We start from the raw sequence: 8548 nt of genomic DNA, 5'->3' as shown, positions 1-8548 counted from the left end.
GTGTGTGTGTGTGTGTGTGTGTGTGTGTGTGTGTGTGTGTGTGTGTGTGTGTGTGTGTGTGTGTGTGTGTGCATTAAATATTAAATTGAAAATTTTGATTAGGTTGATCCAACAATATCGATCTTGAATAACTTTCTGTCGATGACTTATTAAGCCTACCATCCGTAATTATTTCAGTGGTATCCGGGAGTTATGACTTTGTCGTCAGAGTGATACACGACGACACCCGCGATTGGCAATTCCGTTTGCATATAATTGCACAGGAAGGAGACAGCATCATAAATAATTTTTGTACCGCTTTTTCGTCGTCGTATTAATTTGCGATTAATCTTCGAGGCGAAAGTCGAAGCGAACGTCGAGCCCTACTTTAACTTGAACGTGTTAAAAAAAATGCACGTTCGTAGCCGCTCGTGTTAATGCTTTCCTGGGGGAGAACTACAAGTGTAATGAATGCTGAGCAGTTGTAATTAAAGTAATGATCAACGACATTAACGCTGTCATAAACGATATGGGTTGGAATTCGTTTCAGCTGCTTCGATCTTCCCGCATATGAGATCAAATTGTGTTTCAACTATTCCTCTGATTTAGATCAAACTAAAAAAATGTACAATAAGCAGCAATGCATTCCGATAAACAATTTCTTCTGACTATGATTTCTTGTGTACACTGTTTCAGTTTTTAGTTGTTTGTATAATAGAATATACATTCATTAGCGTTGGATATTTATGAAAGCTCTATCGTTAAATAGGGATTTTATTATAAATGTATATAAAATGCTTCAGAATTTTATATAGCAGTTTATGCTAATTTTACATTGCAGTTTCGAGATAAAATTATTATTATAATTTGAAGAATTGATACGCTTAAATAATAGAGAAACGGAAATTTTATTTCCAATTCAAAATTTTGTAGGATTATTACAGAGAAATTTATGTTATTTAGACAATATATTCAAATTATCCAAGAAAGTATAAGAGAGATATTAATATTATCATTTATTACTTTAGCCATCTAATTTTTTAGTACTAAATTTGTCCCTAAAAAGTATCTCTATTCATAAAACTAACCATATCATAAATTTTGTTACTTGTTTATATTTATGGAGTGTAAGTTCCTTAAATAATCTCTTAATATATCTGTTTAACTTCATGTATTAACTATATGTATATAATTAAACCCCAGTATTTTATAGTGTTTAGAGTTTGCCTCGGAAATAATTTTCGTTAGATGTGGAACGCACTGATTTATATCCAGACTAATGACCGGCATCATACGAGCGCATGCGGAATGTTTGGCACGGGCCATTATTATCTTTTTCTACATAACTGCATGGACGATATCTAATCCGCGCGACCGGCTGATCTCGCGGTTGTCGGCGCACGTGGCGATAACGACGTGTCCGCCGGCGCGCTCGACGATATTTACGGCGCTCTTTTGCATCAAATATGGTGGGATCGGGCGAACGCACGAGTATATATACGTATCTCGCTCCGAGCTTTCGATCGCGGGCCGATCGTTTCTACGATTTTTCTCAACGACGCTGTATCGCGTAACGAACAGGAGCGACCGCGGTCGCCGCGAATGTTACAGTATGCGCACACTAGACGTGCGTGCGGAATGCGTACGTGCGTGGTGGCGAATACCGCGTACGCACCCGTCGAATCGCGAATCTTACGGAGCAATCTTTACTGCGAACGATACCACAGCTAACGATACCACGCACTCATCCGGTGCGTTGCCCGCGGGTTCGCGTAATATCAACGGTACGAATTATCTAACCACACGAAGGTGTACCTTCGGTTTATCGAATGATTTTTTTTTTTTTTTTTTTTTTTTTTTTTTTTTTTTTTTACGCATAACATATACGCGAGTTATAAGAAGAACTTCCCATGTATGTTGAAAATTGCATTTCGATGTTATCCTTTCCAAAAGGAGCATTAACTACTTAACGAGACTTGTATGGATACATTGAGAAAAAAATGTTCCAGCTATGATAGGAATTCTGTTTACCCTCATCAAAATGCCATTCCAGTTGAACCCTTCTGTTGATTTAATTAGTAGCATTTTACATTAGTAATAATTCATTTATTACTTGTACAGTAATAATTGTGTTGTTAAAACAATTAATAATTTAAAATCAATATTATTATCATATTAAAGCTAGAGAGTTAATAATTTAATACCGATACAAATGTTATAATAGACATTTTATATATATTAATGCGTACATTGTACAGGAGAATATTACATTTATCAAAGTATTAATTTTCAATGTTAGATACGAATTGAATGATGATCAACAATTTTTGACGTGTTAAATAAAAAATAAAAATTATGCATTATATTTAGATTTATAGATTTAATTTAGGATTTAAAAGTCATAGCTAACATATCAAGTATTCAAGAATTCGTCTTGAATTGTTTCTGCGTGCATATATGTCGACATCGAGATCGAGATGACGCAAGGAACGGTTTGCGCAATATTTCTCGGATCGACGACATAAATGTACGCGAGAGCAGCGATTGGCGATGATATGTGCGCGAGTGCTACGCAAAATGTTGCACGGTATATTATTGTAAGCATGACACGTTATGTCGTATCAATCAAACTGGTTAATTCACGATTGAATTCGAATGTCAGCGCCGTCTGTTTCTTTCTCTCTCCATGCTTACAAGATTATTCTTATTGATTGAAAGAAGTACATTAGTTGTACTTGAATGCCATGTCTCGTTTGTTATTTAAGTTATCTTTAGAGATCATTGACTCTTTATAAGCAGTAATAATAATATAAAATAGACACAATGTGAAACGTATAGTCATTTTTTTTGTTAGAGCAACAAAACTGTCTTTATAATAGTCATATATAAGTTCTTTACTATTAATATTATATTACACTTTATATAATTCTCTTCGTTACATCATTATATATTCACGTTATAACGTAACAATGCAAATGTTTGCCATTGTCAAGTATTTGATCTACAGCAATCGTATTATTATTCCTGATTATATGACACATGTATTATAAATATAACTCGATACATTTTCAGCGTGATATTTTATTTTGTTATCTATTTTATATATTTACTTCCTCTTTCTCTTTTCTAGTAAGAAAGATGAAACACTTATAATTTCTTTAGTATTGATATTTTTTATTAAATGTGTGTAATATAACTATTATGATGAGAAATTTAAGTTTTGTTCTTCCACTTGAATTATAGGATCATATATAACAGCAAGTGGGAAACTTGTACAGATCCTACCATAATTTACCATATATAATTTAATTAGAAGTGCTCATTATCTTATAAACAGTTGATCAGATTTATAAATATAATGCTGAGATTCGTTAGATATCAGCCTAAGTCGGCGATTATGATTGGTATATGCTGGCGCGTTGAAAACGAAAGTGTTTCTTTTTTTCGAAGGGCGTCCTGTTATACCTGTACCTACGCCCACTACGAATGCGTTGGCTGTTGTTTCGCAAAGTGTATCGGGCCGAGCAGACCGGCTCTCGAGCTTTCCTGCCGTCGTCGCTGTGGCCAGCCACTAGGGCAAACTCGTAACGAGTTTGCAACGATTGCTTGGAACGATTGTCTCGTGATTTATAGCTACGCGTATGTACATCGCACATTTGCACGTATCTCGCGCGTAATCTTCCGTAAAAGTGTTTCAACCGCGCGCGAATGCCGAGGATGCGGGCGACGTTCAAGGAGAATCAATCTCTCACCTCGGCAATTTCTTCATTTCCGGCTTCTCTATTATCCGGTTAGATCGAATTCATCTCGAAAGCTCTGCTTTCTTTTTTATTATCCCGATCGGCTAAAATACATTGTGCAGAGATTGGGGGTTTCCTCGATTGGTGTAATTCGGTGAGAGCCTGTTTAAAGGAGTAACCATACGGCGATCTCCTCGGTTGCATCGTGAATCGTCTAATTATCGATTTAATTATCAATACATTTCCGACGCTGTGCGACAAAGACGGCTCGCCGGTGAGTGTTTTTGTCGTGTATATAAGTACAATTTATCGCGGGATCGCGCCGGCGTATCGCGAATATCTAATGCTCCGTCCGACTTGCGAAGTCTGTATATTTCGTCGTTTACGCATCGAATAGAAACGGGACAGATCACAGGACAGACAGATCGTAACGATAAATAATACCTGTCAGCCGGGCCACGATAACTTAGTCAGGTGGAAGTAATTGAAAGAGAACGGTACGAATGCGGTATTTTGTGTCGCTTTATTTCCTTTCACCGAGTTCGCTGTGAGTTTTCTCGCGACTGTATAACGTTGCATTGCTCGGGGTTCATGCCGATTTTATGCCAATCGGACCACCGTGCTAGCGTTCGCCCTCCGTGTGCTTGTCGATTCGATATGGCTACTGCCACGAGTGTATTCCACGCTATTGTTTGCTTCTTACAATGGCGGTTACTTCCGGTTCGAGTAATCTTTCATTAAGGCTATAACATGTTCGTCGCTGGTGATAATTGCTTGCTGATGCAACTGTATATCTCTAATTAGACAAAAGGAGGAAAGAGAGGATGCCTACATTAGGGAGAATTACTAGGATTTGTTTCGAAATAATCATCGATAAGTGGGCTGTTTTTTTTTTTGAAATATTTGTCGCATTAAAAAAGAATTCTTAGACGGTATTCGTAATCGATTCTTGTTTTAAAACCGTCTTCAACAATGTCTTAAGATACTAATATGGTTCTGTGATTGGCTTATAATATCTTAAATCTAGTTTATACTTAAGACGGTTTTAAATATAAGAACCGACTATGAATTTTGGCCTTAGCGACGCATGCATTTGTGCAGATTGACAAAGCCAAAGCTTATCTTTTTGATTTTTTCTGGAATAATAGAAAGGAAATGAAGATTTTTTTAATGGATAATATTTCAGTAAGAATCTCAAAAAATAAAACATAATTATATGTTTTGAATTGAAAGAAATTAAAATGTTATTTTCCAATTTTAATACAAATTTCCTCTTTGTTTCAATATTATCATATATAATTAGTACAATTTTAATACTATAAAATATAAAACATGAGGGATAATTTCAATATTAAATCTACTATTTTTTTTCTCTTTTTCATTGACTATCTGAATTCATATATCTTTCAAGAAAGGTAACAAGAAAATAATTCTATACAGAATTTCTTATAGTGTTGCTTTATTTTTGTCGAAGCCATGTATCTATATTCACTCATTTCGAGCATCTTTTCTGATATTTTTTTTCTAGAAATAGAATAAGCAAAAAACTTATAGCTCTACTGAAAAATTATTTTTCACGAGGACATATTGTGTGAAAAAATGCGGAGTGTATGTACGTCTATATGTTAATCCGTATATCGGATGGACGGAACGAGCGAGTCGTCGACCTCCTCCGTGGGAACGTTAATATCACCGAGCGCGCGTTGGATCGTGGCAATCGGTTATCAAGCCCGTACGCCGCGTTGTTCTGTTTCTTTCTTCGTCTAGAAAGAAACCGACGCATAATACTTGAGAATACGCGTCACAGTTGCATCTATCTATCCTTAACGTCCTGGCTGGATGTTAAACATAAGGAGGCTAAGCAAAACAATTTTAATTAGTAAGAAGCGAAGAAGACTTATAGATTAATTAGCGCAGTTGCGAAAGATATGTTATACAGACGCAAGTATATCAAAGATGGCAAAAGAAAAAACAGTAGTCACTATATGTATGAAATACAACTTGCAGACGAATAACATCGAGATCCCTTTTTTTTTTTTCGCTTCATCGAATCAGCGGGATATCGGTCACTCCCCGCTGTATTGCCAGCGATTCTACGAAACAGAATGTCGGAATCCGAGGGCGTGTATGAAGAAGGGTAAAAACGCGACGCCACCCTGACGGCGATTATCCGGAAAAGGAAATGGGGCCCTGAGTGGTTTTTCTGTTTGGCTGTTATCGCAATCGATCCGCCAATAAATATCAGCACGCACGCGCGCGTTCGCGTATACCTCTGACAAATTAGCGGTGTTACGTCGAGTGGGCGAGCAGCATGAATCGTATCAACGCGTCTGTATAACCGCCTCGATTAATAACGCTATCTTAACAAGTAGCATGTGCGAGAGCTGTGTGTCGACACTTGCATGCGCACTTGTATGCGATTCAGCACGCAGACGATGCATCGCCGTTATGCTAAGTATAGCTACGGTATACTGTTGTGAGTACCGAAGAAACTGACCTGGCAAAACTTATTTCGTTTCAATTAATACTTGATACACATTTTTCTGAATAATTTCTGAATAATTTTTTACTTCGTGGAATATTCCACGTTGTTTATTCCGTTGAAATCGAGAACGGTCTTCTCGGAAACAATTCTATTTGCTTTGCATAATTAACAGAATAAAAACGACATATCCATATCTGTCATTGATAGCCCAGCCTCTCATGTGGCTTGCTTGAAAGTTGTCTTCTTTATAAGGACTGACGAGATCTAAGAGTTTGTCAATGTGGTAAGATTTTCTGGAGTGCAACATTATCTAAATTATATGTTAATCCACAAACTCGTCAATCTTCTTACGATATTTTTATGTATTTATCATGTCTTGTGTTCACCTTGTCTGATTTTGTAGGACGGATTTATGTAAATTAAGTGTGTATAATGGCATTTTTCCGGCATTTTTCATGACACATTTAGTTCCACTTTATTTCTTAGCCAGGTCGTTTATATATCAAAATACTTTACCGAGCTGTCGATCGCTACGCTCTGTCATGACACGATTTTATGATACTATATCATACATAATGGGCCTTTAGTCTTTTAGCCAACTCGCGTCGACTCTCTGGCTCTCTACGGTCTGTAACGCCTATCGCTACTGAGAATTGTCGCGATTTATCAGGGATACATTGTGTTTCGAATGAGGAAACATAAGTTCGCCCACGATTGTATGGAACAAAAATTATTCTACTTTAATGACATGTCATTTGATTTAAAGCAATAATACAACTATAATTTACACATGTAATAACACGCTTGTTTTCCTACATACATACAATATGTACATTAAACTGCATGACATATATCTAAATATATTGAACAACATACTTTATTCCACGGGGAACGTAATACTTAATATTTTTATTTAGCTTTGTTATTGGTAATGCGTATCATATAATTATTTCATACGACAATACAAAATATATTATTTTGTCTTTGTTTTCTACGCGAAACTAGTTTTTATTGCTATGAACTAGTTACAATATACAAAAATAGCGAAGGGGTTACCTCCATATACATATACGTCAATTATTAACTTTTATTTAAATTTGACAATTTTAATTATTAAAACAGATATCTATTTTAACATAAATATTTCATATTTATGTTACTAACAATATATAATCTTCTTGATGACGTTTAATTATCGGTATGTTTTGATTCTTGTCTTTCATATGTTATTAAATATCTTAGGTAACATTTTTGGTAAAAATTATAATTAACAAAAAATTGGGCAATTTCCTACCATTTTATTTTAACGATTATAAATTTATAACATCTATATGTCAGCTCTGATTGTTGCAGCGATTTTTTTCGCAAATCTCTTCCATTGATTGCGTAGTATCGCGAAAGTAATTTTTACGGTTGCAGATCATTGCCTCGTGCGATTCACGTGTTTCTCCCTTTCCCTGCCGCCTCGAGCAGCCGAACCGCGTCAAAGATCCGCCGCAATTTGTAAACGGCTATCATAGCAGCCTCATCGCGCATTTGCAAGGCGCTGGTACTTATTGTCTGACCTTACGCGGAGTATCTCTTTCACGCGCCGCCACAAAGCCTCCCTTTGTTTAGCCGCGTTATTGATTGCACACCATCATAACAGCATTTTTTCGCTTGCGATCCTCGGCGCCACAGTATGCTCTTTTTTTCTTTAGCCTCCATGGAAAATCGACTGAATAATCCTCCCTCGCGGAGACATTGTTACGTAAAAGGAGAACGTCGGCTATTTTCGTGGAGGTTATTCCGAGTGTTGTCCTGTGAATAATATGCGTGTGTTGCGGGACAGGCGCGGTCACGAAGTTTATTTTTTTTTTTTTGCAGTCTGTGCACCCATATTCATGGACCGAGCTTCGTTGGACAAAAATCTCGTTCTACTATAATCCGAGAAAGTTTTAATGCGTTTAAAGGATACGTTATGTAAATAAGCGACATATTTCGTGATTATCTCCGGTGAAACGCGACAGTCTTTGAAAAGGGTATATAAAATCTGTGATGTTACACGAGTTATTACTACTTTAGTGATTACATTTCAATGCCTTTATTTATTTTACTGAAAGTTATTACTACTTTAGTGATTACATTTTAATACCTTTATTTATTTTACAGAAAGTTATTACTACTTCAGCGATTACATTTTAATACTTTATTTATTACAATTTAAATAAAATAGCTATTTTATTACTTCAAACAGTTAACAAACAAATAAAAATAATGGAGAATAAAAAAATTAATTATATAATTTTATACCTCTTATTACAACGTATACATTAAAAACAATATAACTTTTTGATATATGTTT

The 8548-nt window shown here is 35.9% G+C and overlaps 1 protein-coding gene across 2 annotated transcripts in view; it reads left to right on the top strand.

The window, feature by feature from the left end:
- LOC108751526 overlaps positions 1-8548 on the top strand; it is a 305551-nt gene that overhangs the window by 85701 nt on the left and 211302 nt on the right. The gene's annotated exons all lie outside the window — the stretch shown is intronic.

Source organism: Trachymyrmex septentrionalis, unplaced genomic scaffold (genome assembly GCF_001594115.1).
Source record: "Trachymyrmex septentrionalis isolate Tsep2-gDNA-1 unplaced genomic scaffold, Tsep1.0 scaffold49, whole genome shotgun sequence".
NCBI classification, from domain to species: domain Eukaryota; kingdom Metazoa; phylum Arthropoda; class Insecta; order Hymenoptera; family Formicidae; genus Trachymyrmex; species Trachymyrmex septentrionalis.
Note: the sequence above shows the minus strand (reverse complement) of the source record. Positions and strands in the feature narration are given on the sequence as shown.